We start from the raw sequence: 19,495 nt of genomic DNA on the forward strand, positions 1-19,495 counted from the left end.
TACCCTTTTTCTGCTTAGCCAAGCTGTACTTTGGTGGTATTCCAAGAAGGATTAAAATTCCACCAGGTGTTGACAGGTGTGGCCCAAGAAGTAATGCATTATTCTTGATTCCCAAGGAGAATTATTGGTTTTGCTGGTGATGTCCTTGCTTCTCTCCTGCCTCAGAGACAGCTCTGTGGTTCCCTTGCTGCCTATCTCAGTATCACTAGTATAATTTTTATTAACCTCTTTCCCTTGAAGCAAAACTCCATGTTTTCACAGTTGGTCACAAAGCTAATCTGTTGAGAAAAGGACTTTGTTCTGTTCACTGCGCTAAAGTGGGTTTTAAACTGCACTCCTAGCTTCTGTTTTTTTAAAGAACAAGCAGGTTTACAGTGACATGTAAATTCTTCCTGAAATTCCCGATTCACTGACTTTGCAGTACTCAAAGAAGACAAGAAGACCTGTGATTGTGGTGAACCTGCAAAGCTGGTTTGTGTCCTACATAATGTTTGGCACTTCTCTGAGAGATGCAGAAGAAATTGCATTTTCTAGCCTGCCTCTGCCTTCTCTGTCTCCAGAGGTTTCCTGCTTATGCAGCAACCAAAATATTTGCTGGAGGAGGATTCTCAGTGTTTTATCCTGCAGACTGAATGATGCAGAAAGATTGTGAATCCGTGGGGAAGTCAGTTCAGTGAATTCTGTTTTCCTATTCTGGCTGTACAAATTTGATATTGCTTTGTAATTTAAGTTGAATCTGCTTCTACAGGATATTGTTTACTCATTTTGAACTGTGAAGCTTTACCCATGCATTCCTGAAATAGATCAACTCAATGTGTGCTTAAGAAAGGGGAAAACAGAAAGGAAAGTACTGTCCTCCCAAGGGTTCAGTGGGATCCTTGTAGCAGTATTTCTTTGCAGAAATACTATGAGTTGAGTTTTCTTGCTGAGAGAGGGGTTTCTGCTTTATGAACAAGATAATTGTATATTTCTGTTCAAAGTAAACATCATCCTGACACAATTCATGAATGCTAGATATTTTATGCACTCACTGGAATAAACAAAACAATGCTGTCTCAAGCACTTAGTCTGTGGTTAATGTTGTGCCTCCATTTGCACATCTTTCAGCTACATCAGAGATCAAAATGAACTCCAGCACTTGAGGGCATGTGGGAGCGATTTTTAGACACTCTGGAGGAAAGTGTGTCTGTAAAGCCTTAATAATTGCTCCTTCATCTATGCAGATTTGCTTTAACTGGTGCCAGATCTGCTGTAATATTGATGACATCCTTCACCTTATTAGAGGCCCAAATGTAAAAGAGCATATGCTACTAGTCAAATTTTGTTCATTATATAGGGAGACCACAGATGTTGAAGGCTACAAAAAGGATGTGTGCTACAGCTACAGATTTGTCATGGAACATGCTTTCTGTTAAGTAAATGAAAAATGTTTACAACTCTGAATTTTGTGCACTGGGGTTATGGCATATCTGGTGTGAGAATTTGATTAAGCAAATTCTGGAAGAGTTCTCTCACAGTGAGGCAATTAATAAAATGTTGCAAGATATAATGGTCAAGTTGTATGTTGAGTGACTGCCTTTATCCTTGAAAGAATATGAGAGTGTGTGGAGGTACAAATCGCCTGTTGCTTTTCATCTTCCTTGGTCTTGGTCTGGAGATTTGATGAAGCATTTGGCATTTAGGACACAGCAGTAGAAGGTGGTGAAAAATTAAACATGAGCAATAGGAATGTTTAGCCAGACTGGGCAGTATTGAAGTTCAGCTTTATGGGCTTACAATATGAGATTGCAGAATGCCTGAAGTGGGGCTGCATTAACCCAGGGTCATTGCCGGGGCTGCGCCTGGGAAGTGGGCTGACTGATGTGATCCCATCCCTCAGAGAAATAAGAGATACTTCCCATGAATTTTATGGTTTTAGTGGGAATAATCATCCCCTATTATCTATTTATAATGTTCCTATAGGGCATGCTGAGAGGTGTAGATTTTAAAGATTAAATAAGATTTTAAAAATAAAAGCTGCCGTTGGAGGAGAGGCTGTAATGGCTGTTTAGTCTGGAGAACTGAGTTCTGCAAGAATGACAATAAAAATAAAAAATCTGAGCTAGAATGCTCTCCCCTCTATACATGTGAATAAATTCATGTGGGAATATGCTCTCTGAGATTTGTATTTCAAAAGATACATTTAGTTCCTCAGGTGACTGTGTGGGATAGTGTCTTGCACTGCACTGGAACTCGTCTTCTGCAGAGCTCATGAATGAGAATGTGCTGTGCTGTGAGTAGTGTGGAAAAATGAGTTACCATTCTTACTCATGGTCTGCCTTCTGAGCCTCTTCCATTTTGCAGAGAGAGGAGATGAAGCTTGAATTCATCACAGCATAGCTGTAATACTCACCCCAGGTTTGCAAGGTCCCTGTGTCCCCCTGAAGTTCTCAGGTGAGAAGTAGACATGCTGGCTGTTTCTACACTGTCACTGCTCCTGAGTTGGTGGGGTTTAATTGAAAAGTTTGCTCTTCTGCTGTGCAGGATATATATTGTGTCCTGAGGAATGTTAAGCATTAAGCTTCCCTGTATCTCTGCTATTCTCGCGAGCTCTGACCTTGTGTACAGCAGTGCTACTGCCAGACCTCAGGCTCACCAGATCATCTGAAGCACTCTCTTTCAATATTGTTTACGAGACAACCATTTGGGAATACAAATAGAGAGCACAGCACAGGGAGCATTCAGAATTTCCGGAAGTCACACCACATGCCTCTCAGGGGCTTATAATTTGGTGAAAGCAGAATCATGTTCTTTCAGAGCCCATTGTTCCTCAGTGCCAGAATTGTCACAGATTATCAGTCTACCCTTTTCTTTTTTGCAAAAGGGGCTGATAATAATTTTCCTTCATGCCAGTTATTTGTTTTGTCTATGATGTTACCATTTTATTTTTGCAGGATTTACCATTTCTAAACTAAAAATACATGTTGTGAAAGTTTGAGCAACTTTCATTAAGAATATCTGTTATTTCATTTCTGTAATTTAAAAAAGCCACACCAGACAACTAACACTCAGATGCTTCAGTTGTTTCTGTATATCTATGAATGCAAGCAGCTGAGGGCCAGCATGCAAATGACAGCTTGAAACTGAATGAAACATGTGGAGTGCCTTTCCATGGGCAGTGACAGCAGTGTTTACTGCACTATCACATTATCACAATAGTGCCACAGAGCCTAAGGCATGGATAAGGACCCCATTTTGCTATGTAAACACAAACATCCACTTCCTTGTCGTATCTAAGGATACAGACAGAGTGGAATAGTGTGCTATATACATAAATAAAATAGCTTGATGCCGTTTAGATGAGAAGTTGTACTTGAATCTGTATGTGCTCTTGGTTTATGACAAATGGGAGGGAAAACATAGCAGTCTGGAGCCTTTTTGCTGATACATGTTGATATGTTCAGTTGGACAGTGTTCACAAAGGCAGGCAATAATTATTGAATCATCAAATGCAACTGAGTTATCTTCTGAACCAGGGTTCTGAGCCCAAGTCCTTTAATTGAGACTGTTGCCTAGATGAAGAACCAGTAGATGAGACCAGTAGATGAAGAAATGACTCAGGGCAGTGTGGTGTGGTGGTCTCTGCATGTTGACGTGTTTGCCAATAAACAAGCGAGTTGGAATGCTATAATGAAATGTATTTTGCATTCAGTTTTTTGTCTGACCTGGAAGGAAATGCAGTTCCTTGTTTTGGAAGTTTAAGAAATGTACTGTGGGAGCTGAGAAGGATAGGTGATTGTTATCCTCTCTCACTCATGGGGAAGGAGACAAGGAAGCTTAAAGTGAGAGGGTCCTGATGGGTACCGGACAGGCTGAGCTACAACTGGGAACAAGTGGGTGAAGGTTATCTGTAGATAATCATGTTCATGGCCCTCTGCTGGACTTGCTCCAGGAACTCCATATGTCTCTTGCACTGAGGACCCCAACTGGACACAGCACTCTAGATGTGCCTCACTAGGGCTGAGCAGAGTGGAAGGATCACCTCCCTCACCCTGCTGGCACTGAGCTTCCTAATGCATCCCAGGACACCACTGGCCTTCCTGATCACCAGAGCACACTGCTGGCTCATGGACAGCTTGCTGTCCAACAGGAACCCCCAGTCCTTCTTCCCAGAGCAGCTTTCCAGCTGGTGTCTGGGGTTATTCTTCCCCAGTACAGGACCCTGCCTTTGCTCTTGTCAAATTTCAGGCAGTTCTTCTTTGTCCACCTCTCCATCCTGTCACGGCTGCACTCTGAGTTATTGACCACTGCCCCCAGCTTCATGCTGTCAGTGACCTGCTGAGGAGGCATCTGTCCCTTTGCCCAAATCATTGGACTCAGTATTGAACCTTGGGGGAATCACTCGTGAGAGGCCTCCAACCAGGCTCTATGTCACTGACTGTTACCTTCTGGGTTTTGCCATTCAGCTGGTTCTCCATCCACCTCCACATCCACTTATCAAGATGGTATTCCTGACTTTGCCTTTTTGATATCATGGTACCTAGAGCCTTGCTGAAGTTCAGGTAGACAACATCCACCACTCTCCCTTCATCCATCCAGCCAACTGTCCCACCATAAAAGGTAACCAGTTTGGTTAAGCATGACTTCCTTTTGGTGAATCTATGCTCACTACTCCTTATCGCCTACTTGTTTTTCAGAAGATGCCCAGAGATGGTATCCAGGATGAGCTATTCTATCACCTTTCCAGGGACTGAGGTGAGGCTGACTGGAAGTAGTTCCCTGGATCCTCCTTTATGGCCATTTTGAAGACCAAAGTGTTATTTGCTTTCTTCCAACCGCCAGGCACCCCTCCTGATCACCACAGTTTTTCAAAGATGATTGTGAGTAGCCCAGCTATGGTGTCTGCCAGCTCCCTCAAGCATTCGTGGGACTCCCATCACTCCCATCAGGGCCATGGACTTGCGGATATCAGGTTCACCTAAGCAATTTCTAAGCCAATCTTCCTCAGCCATGGGAAAGTCTTTTTTCCTCCAGACCTTGTTCATGGGTCAGGGATTCTTGAGGTCCAGTCTTCAGTGAAGACTGAAGCCAAGGTGGCATTCAGTATCTCTGAAGCAGTACCTTTGCTTTCTCTGCAGCCTCTGTTGCAATGGTTCCTGTTCCACACAGAAACAGGCTCACACTTTCCTTTTTGTCCTTCGTGTATTGGAAAAAACCCTTCTTTTTATCCTGGATGTTCTTGGCCAGATTAGTTCCAAATGGGTCTTGACCTTCCTTGTTGCATTTTTACATACTGTGATAAGATCACAGTATTCAGCCCAGGTGGCCTGACCCTTCTTTCACCTCATATCTATCTTCTGCCTAGGTTTGAGTTTTGACAGGAATTCCTTGCTCATCATGCACCGGTCTTGAGTCTGGATGAAGTAATCATTGAATATTGGCTCTCTAGGATCTTTATTCTCTGTAGAGCACGTTCACATGAAATTCTTCAAAGAAGATCCCTGAAGAGACTGAAGTTAACTCTCCTGAAGCCCAGGGCTATTTGCTCCTCAAGCAATACAGAACTCCATGATCTTATGGTCACTGCAATGAAGATTGCCAGACCTTTCACTCTGCAGCCAGACCTTCCTTATTATATAGTTTAACGTCCAGCAGCACAGCTTTTCTGGTTGGCCCTTCCATCACTGGTAGCAGAAAGTTGTCATCAATGTTTTCCAACCACCAGTTGGATTATTTGTGCTTTGCTGTGTTTTTCCTACAACAGATGTGAGAGTGGTTGAAGTCCCCCACAGGAACCAGGGACTTTGACTACTTAAAGAAGTATGCTGAAGCAGGAGACATGGAGAAGATCTTTGCATCATCTTTTGGAAAGATACCAATGGAGCAAATAGTATTTGGCAGGCCAGAGAATATGATATTGGGATAATGTAGTCACATAATAACAATAATGAAATAATGTCTTCATTTATTATACTTTTGTCTGCTTAGGGGTTAGGATGAGTAATGATTATCTGTAGTAAGAATATGGTTTTAGGAAACAAAGTAGATGTGTGTTATGAGAGCATGAACTTTGTCATACTTCAAAATTAACTGAACAAGTAAGAGGGTTTTAAAAGCATTCCTTGACAGGCCGAGGATGCATGGGCTGTGAAGCTGGTTGTGCATTAGGTATGCTTCCAAGAAGGTCATAAATCTCTCGATGCTTAACAGTGGAATCCCATTTGCAATTAATAAATATTATTTTAATACTTCTTTGCTTTGAATTTGGCATGGAGAATTCTGACCGATTGCTACTGCCCCTTTGTGTGCTGGCAGGGTCACAGTCTTCTGGATGATATCATCTAGATTTATGTTTTCTGTGTTTCAGGGTTGTCTCTAATATTATCTACAGGTTTGAAAGGTGAGTTCCAACTCTATTGAGCACTTCAATTACTACAAAATTGCTATACTTTTGTACAACAAATCATATGTACTATGACCTTGAGAGGTAAGATTTTCAATTCTTAAGAAAAAATTACAGTTTTTGACAATCAAAAATGGCTGACATCTCTAATGTGAAAATTTTAATGTGAAAACCTCAAAGGTTTAGCAAAATGTTAGGGAACATTGTATAAAGTGCAAGAGCAGGTGAGATGCTTATTGATTTCCAATAGTAGTTTGCTGTTTTGGAGAAAAAAGTTCAGGTATTAGGGAGAATGAAACTCCATTTAGGAAAAAAAAGTTTTTCTGTTGATTTGTGTAAGGCATTTGACTAGAATAAGTTGAATTAGACTAGATCAGTTTACTCAACAAGAATAGTTAAAGTTAGATTAGATAACAGGCTTTCAGCATGAGGCAATCGGCTTATATGTTAGTGCTGAGAGACAGCAGTATAAGGAATGTCTGCTAGAAATTACAAAGTTAAATAACGTTAATATCTTTAAATCAACATTTCACAGTTATCTTTAAAGGACTGTTTAGTGTGATTTAAGATTGTGGAGTGAAGAATGCCAACTCACTGTGTCGGTTTTCTATTCCTGAACAAATACGTGAAGGAAAACCATTTCAATCCTTACTTCATTATTCATTAACTACTCAGTGATATTATGTGGTACACCTGATTTATGAAAGTGGTTTTCTTATTTTGCAGCAGATTTCTCCCTAACTTCATTGGCTAATGAGAAGTGAATGTAGTTGTACATAGTGCTCTGCCTACTGCTGATACCAGAGATGGAGGAGAGGGATATTCAAATACATATACCTTTCATTGCATATAGATTTTAGTGTACTTAATTTTTTAAAATCAGTTATAAGTAAGCTGTATGACAGATTACATGTTCATTAGCTACAAAGAAATTAAGTTAGCCCATTAATTTAGTCTTTGAATATGAAGGCACGTAAGTTTAGGTACCTTAAAATGCACTGATGCCAGTTAAGTAAGCATGTTACTAATTGGATGGTGCTTGTCCAGCTCCTTGCAGAGTGGGTTTAGAGGGAAATTAGAAGCTGTGTGTAGTGCTTTACTGTTGATCTATGTTACTGTGGGAATAGGTTATGATTTGCATCAGCTTTAGGCAAAACCATACCATGAATAATACACAGAGCTTGCACAAATTTTTAAATTTTAGATTAAGGCGTGTACAACTTCTGTTTGTTTAACCACTTAGCAGCATCCCCTTGAAGCAAATTTTCAATGCAAAACATCATGCAGGAAATAGATCAGTTTTCAGGTGCAAACCACTTCAGAAGCTCAGGGTGAGAAACAGAAATTTTTATCTAGCAGTACCAGTATGGAGAAATGGTAAGCTCTTTTTGAAAAACTACTCCAGTCTGCATTAAGGTGAGTGAAACCAACTGAGTGGTTCCAATGCAGTCAGTGGAAGCAATATGGTGGAGGATATGTGGAAGGCACGTGGATTATACATGAGTCGCCTTTATTTCCTGAATTATGCTTGGAATCTAGACTCTGCACATGGACAGTACATGAAAGCAGTTGCTATGAAAATCATGTGCATTCTTACAATTTTGTTACACTGAAGAGGGTAATTTTCTCAGACGCATGACTTCATTTTGGTAGTGGTCTTCATTTTTTTAAACATACTGTAAGTGGTTTCTTAGCTTGCTGTGTTGAAGTTAACAGAAGTTTGGAATATTGTATCCAGCTCTGCTGGTACAGAGCTACTGACAGTCTTGGACTTCCAGCAAGAACAGTAGCTAGTTTACATGTTACACCTAGTATCCTCAGTAATGTTTCTTCAAGAAGCTGAGGATTCTTTACCTAAATCACATGAGCTTTGAAAGTTAATTTTATGCCACAATTCTGAACTGCTGTCGGGCCAAATAAATAAATTGTGTAAGGCTACATAATTCTCACAAAGATGGTCTTATTCAAGCACTCAGAATATTGAGGTTGTTTGCTTTATGTACTGTAATAAAGCTGATTTTATGCTTGGTGCAAACTGTGATGATGCTAGTCCAGTCTGCAATTCTGAGTTGCAGAAAAACTCAGGAAAAAGGGAAAAAAGGGAAAATTACAAACTATTGTCAAAACAGAGTGTTGTCAAGTTGTTATAGACACTTTGCTTCATTTTCCCTGCACAATATTAAGGATTAAATAACGAAGTACCCAGTGGAATCTGAAATTTGGATTGTTTCATAGTTTAAAAAACTTACAACACTTTCCAAAATGACAAACCTAAAAGAGATGTCTACTTTTTAATGGTATTTCTATATAGAATATTTACAGCAATAGCATTTCTTGAATAATTACACACACCGTTCACCTCAATGTCTTGTACAAATTTCAGAAACTGACAGGAACTGAAGAAATTATAAGAAAAAAATATAAGCCCAGGAACATACATGAAAGTAGACCAACTACACCTCCAACTCACTTCCAAGCAATAGTTTAATTTTAATTAATAGACATTTATTTTGTTTACTTTTCAGTTGAGTTCTAGTGACCATTCCCATTAAAACAGAACACAAATGGAATGTCTTTAGGATGTCTTCCAAATGGAAATGGAAGTATTGAACCCAGGCATGATGATATTTAGCTACCTAAATAATTTGGTATGTATATTCAATGTAACGACGTGGTTAAATTGGACAACATTTTTGAAGATAATCAACTACAGACAACTAATCTAAAGAAGAAAAAGTGCAAATATTAAAATGTAATTTTTTATTTTGTGTGTCAGTAGTTTCCTGGTTGCTATTTTAAATCAAGTGTGCTTGCCCAATGGTTTTCAATATGGATAATGGCTGAAGTGCCAGTTTGGCTTCAGGTTTTACTAACAAAAATTAGCAAGCGGAAGCCCTGACTAGTTTGGAACTGAAGATCATTCCTTGCTACTGTAAATTATGCCTGAGGAGGGATTTTTGCAAATAGTTCCACGTTTGCATCTCGTCTTGTGGGCTAAATCCTACCTTCAAATGCAGATGTCTGTGACTGCAGTCAGTGATTGCACGGTGCGGGGTAGGTCAGAGCTGAGAATTCTGCTGCGTGTACTGACTGCAGCTGTGCTACTGTGCTGCTTTATGCTCCTGGGCACTCCTGCTACTGGCCTGCAAAACAGAGTGAATTATCAATTTAAAGGGAATTTGCAAGGCTGTGTTCTCTGTGTTTTTTCTTTAATTGTTATGCTTAGGAGGAGACAACTATAAAGGTCCCAGGTACTCACATTTACTGAAATAGATCTTTCAATGTACGTAATATTCTTCAAAGAAAAGTCATAAAAGTGTGTCAGTCCTATTTTTGTAATATTTTCTTTTTATCATAACAAAATGATGTTTGAAAGCACTTTGCAGGAGAGAGACTGTTAGATTGGTAATACATTTTATTAATAAATAATTTTCTGAGAATAAGACGTGTTTTTGAAGATATAAGTCTTACTCTGCTTTTGAGCTAAAAGTAATCCAGCCCATTAATAATATATCTTTTCTAAGTAATTTAAAACAAGTTTTTAGCTTCTTCCATTTTCATAAACCTAATTTAACCTGTATGAAAGAGCTAGTAAAGTGTATTTAAGTGTGTGTCTCTAAACACACCTATTTCAGTTAAAGAGAGAGAAATTTTGGGGCATGCAATTTCTCATGAAACATAATTTATAGAAAGGATTATTATTAAGTTTTTTTCTGATTCCTGCTCAGTACTTCACTGAAGTATATAGTAATGCTAAAGGTTGAATTACTGATCACAGAAGATGTCCTTGTACCAGCAAAGGTTTTTAGGTAAATGGGAATAAGTACATTTTATTACTTGGTAGTAAAAACATTTACTTATTTATTTTAGATTTCAGTGTATTTATTTTTATTTTAAAGAAACTATATGTGTCTGGGGGCAGAAAATCAGAAAGTGAATATGTGTCACTTGTGGAGAAATTTTAATTTTTAGTGGAAGTCAGCATAATTTAGTAAAGTTATCCTTCCTCAAGCAGTGTTACCCACTGCTAGTATTACCCAGATCCACTGCTAGTATTACCACATATAGTGCATGTATCTGAAATTTTGCACTGAGGTATGTCTCAGCCATATGTGGAAAGGACATGTTTGGATGTATTTATCTGTTTTTCAATTTAGGGGCAGTGGATTAAAATTATTCTGAAAATCCTTGAAGGCTGGAAGCTGCTATCATTATCTGAAATTTTCAGCTCAATTATTTGGCTTCTGAACCACTTGATAGTTTAAAAGAGAAACCTTTCTGGCCCATTATCTTTTGATATGTGACTAAAGTCTCAGTAATTTAGCATATCTGGTCTTGAATTAATTCTATCCATCTGTGATGCTATTGAGCAGAGAGTGTTTTCATTTCCTCATACGCATCTGCACACCCACACTTTATAAGGATGTCTTGTCTCTTGGGATGGAGGCAGGACCAAGGTTTTGTTCTTGCTGAAGGTTTTAGCAATGTAGTGTTAAGAACAGGAACTATGGCATTGCTGCACGTACTTCACACATCCCTTTGTACCTCAAGATCTGATGGAGGGGTGGCAGTGATGGTCTGTGGCTGTGCCACCACAGCTACTGACCACACCCTGGTGGCGTCTGCTACTTTGGCTGGTAGCAGGTATGGCTGCTTCCTTGCCTTGAGACAGGGGACAGTGCTTCATTGATAGCTTGGAGAAGGATGGAATTAATTGGGAATGATGGTGAGGGCTACACAGGATAGGGATAATTTTTCATGCCACTTGTATTAGGCAGCGGAGGGGTCTATGGGGCAAAATCTGTGTAACTGGGGGGCTCCTGAATCTTTCTGGGTCTAGGCCCATGAGGAGGGCAGCTGGGACCCCATGGACTTGCTTTGTTGTTGATGCAACAAAGACAAGATTACATTTGTGTAGAAACATTTGAGCTTTCTCTGACTTCATCCTCTTGATGTGTTTTCTTATCCACTTCACTGGACAGGTATTCTTTCTTTGGGACTATAGAATGCTTGCAAAACGGTTTTAGTCCTATTTATGCCATTTCCAACATCTCAAGCTGACAGCAGTCCAGTTACAGCATACAAATTTGGTATATTTCTATTCTAGTCACTATAGGATGCCTCAAGGTATAGTTGTAGCTTGACTATTAAGATGTGCTTACACTTTCATTGTAGAGTAGTGAGCATGTTTTGCCAAAAAAAACAACTATGGAACATTTGATTTTCAGTGTGAGATTCATATTATTCTTCTTAGTTCAGTTAAACAGTATCTCTTAGAAGTTTTTTCATGATAGTATTTATCTTATGGTTGGGGGTATACTTAGGGTACAAAGAGTCTTCAGGACTGGGACAGACTCATTGGTTTAAGCCATACTGAATACTCAAAACTTGCTTAACGTGGTACTGGCAAGATTCAGAAAATCTGAACTGGGCTTTTACCTATTTGCTTTATGGATAATTCTTGACCAGGCTGTAAGCAATCTTATTATATTAGTTTCACTATTTTATTCCTAACTTGTAGTGATCCAAAGGCATTTGCTTCAATTTTTTAAATATATTCTCATTTGTTGGCCCATTTTTAAAAATTGCATGCTGAATATATCTTCACAAAAGGCAAAGTATTCAGTCATATGTAATATTGCAAGGTCTGTATTTTCTGCTATAGTCAATCTGCGGATGAAGAATCAAATCTACCAGAATCCTTCCCGGAATTCTTTGGTTTGTGCCTGTTCAGGTTTGATATTTTTTGTTGCTCACTAATAGAGAAGGTTTCACGTGTGAAGTTGTCATTTGCACTGTCTTGGCTACAGTGACCATGAAGCAATCGAGTTTAAAATTTCTTTTGTCAGGAGGAAATGTGACAGCAAAACTTCAACCCTGGGCATGGGGAGAGCAGATTTCAGGCCTCTCAGGGAACTAGTTAGTGAGGTCCTGTGGGAAATGGTTTTGAAGGTGCTGGGGTGCACTTAAAAATTGCTGGTCACTTTTTAAGCACCTCCTCCAACAGGTACAAGAACAGCAGTTCCCAAATGTCACCTCTCAAGTCGGCAAAGTGTGAGGCTGGCTTGGCTGAACAAGGATCTTCTTTTGGTGATAAGGCAAAAAAGGAGGATGTAAGCCAGTGGAAGCAATATCAGGTGACATGGAAAGTATACAGAGATACTGCTCATCACTGCAGGGAGAAAATTTGTGTGGCCAAAGCTCAAATGGAGTTGAAGCTGGCAAAAAACTGTGGGGGACAAAAAATTGAGTTTTTAAAAATACATTAATAGCAAAAGTGCAAAAATGACATTGGCCTGTTGCAGAGTGAGGATGGTCTCCTCATGAACAGGGACACAGAGAAGCTAGAGCTGTTAAGTGCTTTCTTTGCCTCTGTCTTCAACACAGATGATGGACTCTGAGAGACCCAGTATCCTGAGATGGAGGACTGGGTGTGACAACCATAAATCCTCAGCTGAAGTTGTGTGGGATCTGCTGCTCCAGCTAGATACCTTCAAATCTATGGAGCCTGATGGATTCATCTGAGAATATGAAAATATTCAATACTGCCTGCTGTCATTTTGAGGTCTCTCAATGATTTTTGGGTGATCTTGGGAATCTGAAGAGTTCTTAATTGACTGAAATGTGTCAATGTCCTGATTTTCAAGAGGGGTGAAAAGGACCCTGGAAGCTGCAGGCTTGTCAGTCTCACTTCAGTGACTGGTGAAATTATGGAGAAGATTATTCTGAGAATTACTGAAAAACACTAAAGGGTAATGCAGTCACTGTTAATAGCCAGCACGACTTTGAGAGCAAAGCCTAATCTTTTGTCGAACCTAATTTTTTTTCATGACAAGGTAGCCCACACAGCTGACGAGGTAACCAGTCACAGCTGTCTCTCACAGGATCCTTCTGAACCTAATTTCCAGCCCACAGCTGGATAAGCACATCATGAGATTGGTGAGTGTTATAAATGATAAGCCAAATCCGTGAATTAAAAATATAATAACAAATTTATTAATAAAGACAAAAAAACCAAGAATTTGAGAAATAGAAAAACCCCGAAAAAACCACAACTAAAGCGCAGTTCCAATCCCTGGAATTGGCACTGGGTGAACTGCAGATCCTGCCCCCTGTGGCACAGAATCCCTCTTTGGTTCACAAATTCAGGGAGTGCAGGGTCCATTTTTATACAGTTCCTGGGCTTGTGCAACTGATTACGTCATTGGCTCTTTCGTGTGTATGGTCTTGGATTCATATTCATCTGGTTTCTTTTCTGGATGTGATTTTGGTGAATAGTTTTTCCGGGGAGACATTAACCTATGTCTGGGTTTGCAGGAACCAGGCATTGAGATGTATGTCCTTGATGAGATTGGGATGATGGGTATGGGGTGCTGAGCGCTGGGCCGATGGCCGGTGATGGCGGGGCTTGGCCCCATCTCCCATGGGTGGCACCCTCTTTTCTTTTGGTGGTGGGTGATTCTGTTTCTCAGCAGAGGAACGTCTTCCCGGAACCCTGCATTCCTTAGGCTTAAGAACATTATACACTAACATGCAAACTAACTCTCAGACTACAGTTATATAGATTTTATACCATGTTATAAAAAAAACCCACGAATTAATCTTACAATATCTATCACAGTGAGCAATAGGGGCACAGGTTGGGCACAAAGGGTTATAGAGAATGGAGTGACATCAGACTGGGAATCTGTCAATGGAGGGGTTCCACAGGACCCCATCCTCGTCCCTCTGCTCTTCAACATCTTCATAAATGACCTGGACACAGGACTAGAAGGGATACTGAGCAAGTTCACAGATGATACAAAACTGGGAGGAGATGTTGACCCCCAAGGGCAGGGAGGCCCTGCAGAAAGACTTTGACAAATCAGGGGTCTGGGCAATCACCAACTGGGCAATATGAAGTTGCACAGGTGATATAATACCTGCTTCAGTGGAGGAAATTAATGACTTGTATGGCCTAGTTTCAGAGCCTGGACTAGTTCTGAATTTGCAATCACAAGCATGTGTTTTCAGTTGCTACTGCCTCATTCAGCACGGTATTGTGACTTATCAGCTTGAAGCCAGTATTGTATGATCTTTCACTAGCTGAGCTCTCTTGCTCTACCTTCTCATCTCTCCTTCCTGCATTCAAACTCATTTTAAAACTGAGATGCGCTTTCCCTACACACTGAAGAAAATTGTTTATTTTGATGCAGGTTCTCATAAAAGGTGATGTGTAGAGAGATTATAAAAGTTTCTTTCTAGAGGACTGGATTCAGAACCACTGGAATGCCTCACAATAACCAACTTCCCAAAGCACTATTCACAGATTTTGGGTAAAAACCTCGTATCCTGATGATGATCTGTAATTATTTTATGAACCATGCTGACTTCATCATTGAGATATTTACTCTGTGAATATCACAGTTAACAAAGAACTACGTAATGGTTATAAATGATCAGAGCCAATTTCCAAAATCAAAGATTTATTTAACAAATTTGAAAAGCAATTTTGGGAAACGCCACGATAAACTTGGACAACATCGATCCAATGCTGGGTGGACTATCCGGGAGCACCAAAGGGTGCTTCTCCGGAGAACTGCCCACAAATTCGGGGTCTCAGGGTAGGTGCTTTATACCATTTTTCTACCTTGAGGCATAAACAAGACGCTAACAAAGAACCTGAAGAACATGACATCATGTACATAACACAATCATTGAAATGTCTGGTGTCCGCAAGGAATATCTGAAAGAGTTTCCTGAGAAATTGAAAAGACGTCTGAATGAAAAGTCTCTGAATCTTCTATCGGAAGGTTTCTGCTGCCTTCCGCCCAGACTGGTATCGGATCTCCTGATGAACTGTGAAGATGTGGTCAGCCCATGATTAATGGGCGGTTTCTCGGTTATCTCTCTGGCAGATGTCGAGGTAACACCTTTGGACTGTGAAAAGACTGTGGTATGCAAAGAGATGCCCTGGAACTGTTTTCAGGAATTCAGGGTTTTTTACACTCCACTGCAAAGTTTATTACACACAATTTTAATCCACGAATTTAATACTATGTATCTATTACAGTCCCCCACCTTTTTGTTTACCCATTAAATTTGTGTTTCACTTTATTATCACAGTTTTTAGGAACCTGTTAAAACTACCCTTCACCAAAAAACCTCTTTTCCCCCTTTTTTATTTCCTTTTGAATGTTTTAACATTTTTCTTCTGTCCTTTTTCTCTTTTTCTTTAATCTTCTTCTGCTTTCTCAAGTTCGTCCCAGTCTTCCAATGATACTTCACGGTATTTTTGGTGGGACGTGGTTTCCTCTTTTATCTTGTTTTCAAATTTTTTCAAGGCCTCAGCAGCTCTACTCTTTTCTTCTAACGTCATCGGTTTTGATGCGGCTGAGAGTTGTCTGGCCTTTCTTCCAGCTAATTCAGGATCAATGGGCAAGGCTGCAACCTGCATTCCTTGTACAACTGAGTGAATTAGCCTGATGAAACGGGATTCGACACGGTAGGAAACTGACTCCTGATACTGAATACAAAATGAAAAATATTATTTTTCTCCATCAAGCCCCTTGCCCGAACAACTGATCCCACCAAGACGCTTGGAGTATGGAATTCCATTTTTGGACTGGTACATGGGCCACCTTTTTTATTTCGGCTGCCAATCTCCTTATTGTCTCTCTATAGTTGACTATCTTGATGCAGCATTCTGATTCATTGAATTTTCCACAAACACCCTCTTCCTCGGCTAGGAGGTAATCGAGGGCTAATCGATTTTGGGAAACAAATGCCCTCATTTGGGAATGTTGTTTTGCCAGCAATTCCAAAGCCTCTGATGTGTGATTGGAGACTATTTCTACTACTGCTTGTAACCTTATCAGCCTATTCAGGAGGTATATGGGGATTCTGTTTCCCCAGCTCCCATCATTTGCTCAGGTTGCTGGACCATAGTACTCAATTATTCTTTTTGAAGGCCATTCCTCATTTCCCCAATTTTTACTTCTTCCTGCTGAGGGTTATTCCTTTTTTAGGTCTCTCTTTTGCTTATCTAGAGTCTCATACAAATGGGCTCCTAGAAGATTACTTTCAGTCCTGGGCAAAATGAAAAAGAAAGGCCTGATCATCCCCTGTGTGCAAGACCCCTTCCACCTCTGAGGTAATTCGCTGTAAGCTTTCTTCCCACATATCCAGTAAATACCATCAGGGGCTTTCCATTTCAGGCTTACCTTCTCAGGTTCTCCCCAGTAATCTCTCAGACCTTCAAGGGATTGGTAAGGGTTAGCTCTGGAGCTTTTATGCCAGCACAATCCAATTAAATGAAACCATTCACAATTGTCTCCCTTTTTTTTTGACTCCAAAACACAGCTGGGGGTTCAGGTTGCCAGGCTTTAGAGTTATTGTTTGAATTTATGGTTAAAGTGGTTGTGCAGGGAGTGTAGCCCACTACCTCTATGAACTCTTTACCTTCCCTGCTAATGCAGATTGTTCCAATTATTCTTTTTTCCAGAATCTATCCCTCGGGTCTCTGAATAGTTTTCGAGATCCGGGTATTGTCCCATTTTAGAAGCTGCTCCGGGGTTAAACCCTCACCTTTCCATGGTCACTTTTCTGCAGATTTTAACCCCCCACAGATCGAACAGTTAGACAGACCCAATTCCGTGACGATTTCCTGCATCAAATCTATAAACAGGTTTTGATTTGGAGCAGGCAGTCCCCAATCCTTGTATTGTTTTTCTAACTGTTCTTAGTGCTCGTTCAGGTTCTTTAACCTTTCTTGTTCAACTCTTTTTGCTTCCGCCTCCTGTCTCCTCAGTTCCTGTGACAACATTTGCATTTTGCTTTCCGAGTCTAATTCTTCTTCATTCCTTGAAAAGCAGAAAGTTTCATCAAACTGCAAACATGCTCTATCATCATCATTCTTGAGGAGGTCCAGTACTATGGGTTCATTCCCAAAGCGTGGTTTTCCCTCGTATTTCAGATTTCTCCCCACCCAGTACATTTTCCCACCCATAGTACACATGTTCAATTTATTTTTATCATAACACAGCCTGTTGATTTGATAGTATCCCAGAAAGGTGAATTTCTTCCTTCCACCTATCCAAACAGTCCGGTTACATTTGTCACAGACAGGAATGACTGGTATTTTTGTTTTCCTCTTGTAGACCTGATGTACCATTGACTGCCCACTGTTAGTAACTGCCTTTGGGTTGTGACGCACCACCCCCCTTTCCGATTTGCAAATTTGGAATTGAGTACCGTTAATGTAACAGTATCCTTTCTTCCCTGATTGGCAATCATATTGTGCTTGATACTCCAGGGCTGTTTGTCTGTCTTGTGTAGTCTTTAAACAAGATTCACAACTGCTCCTGGGGATCAGCCCCTGCAAGTTCTTGGGATTGAATCCCCCTGCTTGACTTAGGGTCATGCTCAGGACTATTAGGATTGCCCACCAGAACATGCCTCTGCCTCTCCCTTCGCCCACGGGGTAGCAGTCTGTGGCGGGGCGTTCCATCTTCTCGGCAGCAAGCAAATGCCTCTGGGATCCTGTGAGTCCGAGCCCCGAATCTCCTTTTGACGAGACTCCACCGGGACAGCCTGATAGTATCATGATAGCACGGTACCTGGATTGCCCTTCGGCACTCAATGGTAAACACTTCTGCTTCTGCATCCAATTTCCCACTTATTCCTTTTTGGTATATTGTCCACCACTTTAGAGAATCTAACTCTAGCAAACCCACGTGTTTTGCAGTTACTAAAAAGCGGCTAGTCTCTGTTTGCTCTTTTTCCAAGCACTTGGTACACAATCCCCTTGGTCAGTACCCTCCTTTACAATGAGTTACCCAGATCCGATTACAGTAAACACACTTGAGCAAAGGGAAAACATTCACACTTTGGTTCAGTGCAGCTTATCTGCTCCCTTCTATTCATTTATGGTTACATTGTAATCTGATCCTGAGGTCTCCAGGAGACGAGGAAATTTTCCACTCCGGAGTGTGTTGTTTAGGTTCCACCTTCTTCACTCTTGATGCGTGGGTCCAGCCTTTTTCAGTGGTCTTGATTGCTGTATCTGTAGTGAGAAGGACAGTGAAAGGACCTTCCCAATGAGGTGTCAGAGGGAACTCCCTCCAAGTCTTCACCAGGACTTCATCTCCCGGTTTTATCCTGTGAATAGCAAATCCCAAGGCAGTGTTTTGGAGAATCAGTCCCCTCTTTCATAGGTCCTGCAAATTCTTATTTATTGTGATTAAATATGGTTGGATTTGGGTATCCTCTATCTGAGGATGCCCAACAGGTATTCCATGCTTATATGGCATCTAACAGTGACAATGCTGTATCAGAGCGGGGCATGGTTCTAATGTTTAAGAGAGCTAGAGAAAGACAATTTACCCATGACATTTTTGTTTTTATCATCAATTTTGAAAGTTGAGCTTTCAAAGTCTGATTCATTCTTTCTACCTGTCCTGAACTTTAAGGATGCCATGAGGTGTGAAACTGCCACGGAAAACCTAAGGCTTCTGCCATGTGTTTGATAATTTTTGAAGTGAAATGTGTCCCCTGATCAGAATCGATGTTATCAACTATCTCATAGTGAGGGATAATTTCTTCCAATAGTGTTTTTGACACTATTTGGGCTGTGGCCCTTGCCTTGGGGAAGGCTTCCACCCAGTGAGTCAATTTGTCTACCATTACCAACAGAAATTTGTACCTCTCCACCTTAGGTAAATCAGTGAAATCGACCTGAAACCTTTCAAATGGGTGATAGGTAACCTGACGGCTTCCTAAAGCTGTTTGTCTGGATCTGGCTCGATTTACTTTCTGGCAGATCACACACCCATATACTTCTTGTTTTGCCAATTCGTAGATCCCTTTACAACTGAAAACTTTAAAAATTGTTCTGCTAGGGCTTGTGCCCCCCAATGTGTTTGCTGATGCAATCTCTTCAGAATCTTTTTGGTGTATTCTTTGGGTGTTAGTTTCCTTTCAATGCTTCTCCAAACAAAAACTGGGCTGGATTCTGAGCAGCTGTTGTTCTCAGTTCCAAGCCATGGGAATGCACTAGGATGGCTTCATATTTCAGGAGCCTGGCATCTGTGAGCCACTTGTCTGCTTTCTGTTGCAGAATGCTCCTCACACTGT

The 19,495-nt window shown here is 40.6% G+C and overlaps 1 protein-coding gene across 1 annotated transcript in view; it reads left to right on the forward strand.

Moving 5' to 3' along the window:
- The window catches only part of FRMD3 (FERM domain containing 3), a 148,535-nt gene that overhangs the window by 13,234 nt on the left and 115,806 nt on the right, over window positions 1-19,495 (forward strand). The window lies entirely within an intron of this gene.

This window comes from Chamaea fasciata, unplaced genomic scaffold (genome assembly GCF_029207755.1).
Source record: "Chamaea fasciata isolate MVZ Bird 193981 ecotype frontalis unplaced genomic scaffold, bChaFas1.0.hap1 SCAF_4, whole genome shotgun sequence".
Taxonomy (NCBI): domain Eukaryota; kingdom Metazoa; phylum Chordata; class Aves; order Passeriformes; family Sylviidae; genus Chamaea; species Chamaea fasciata.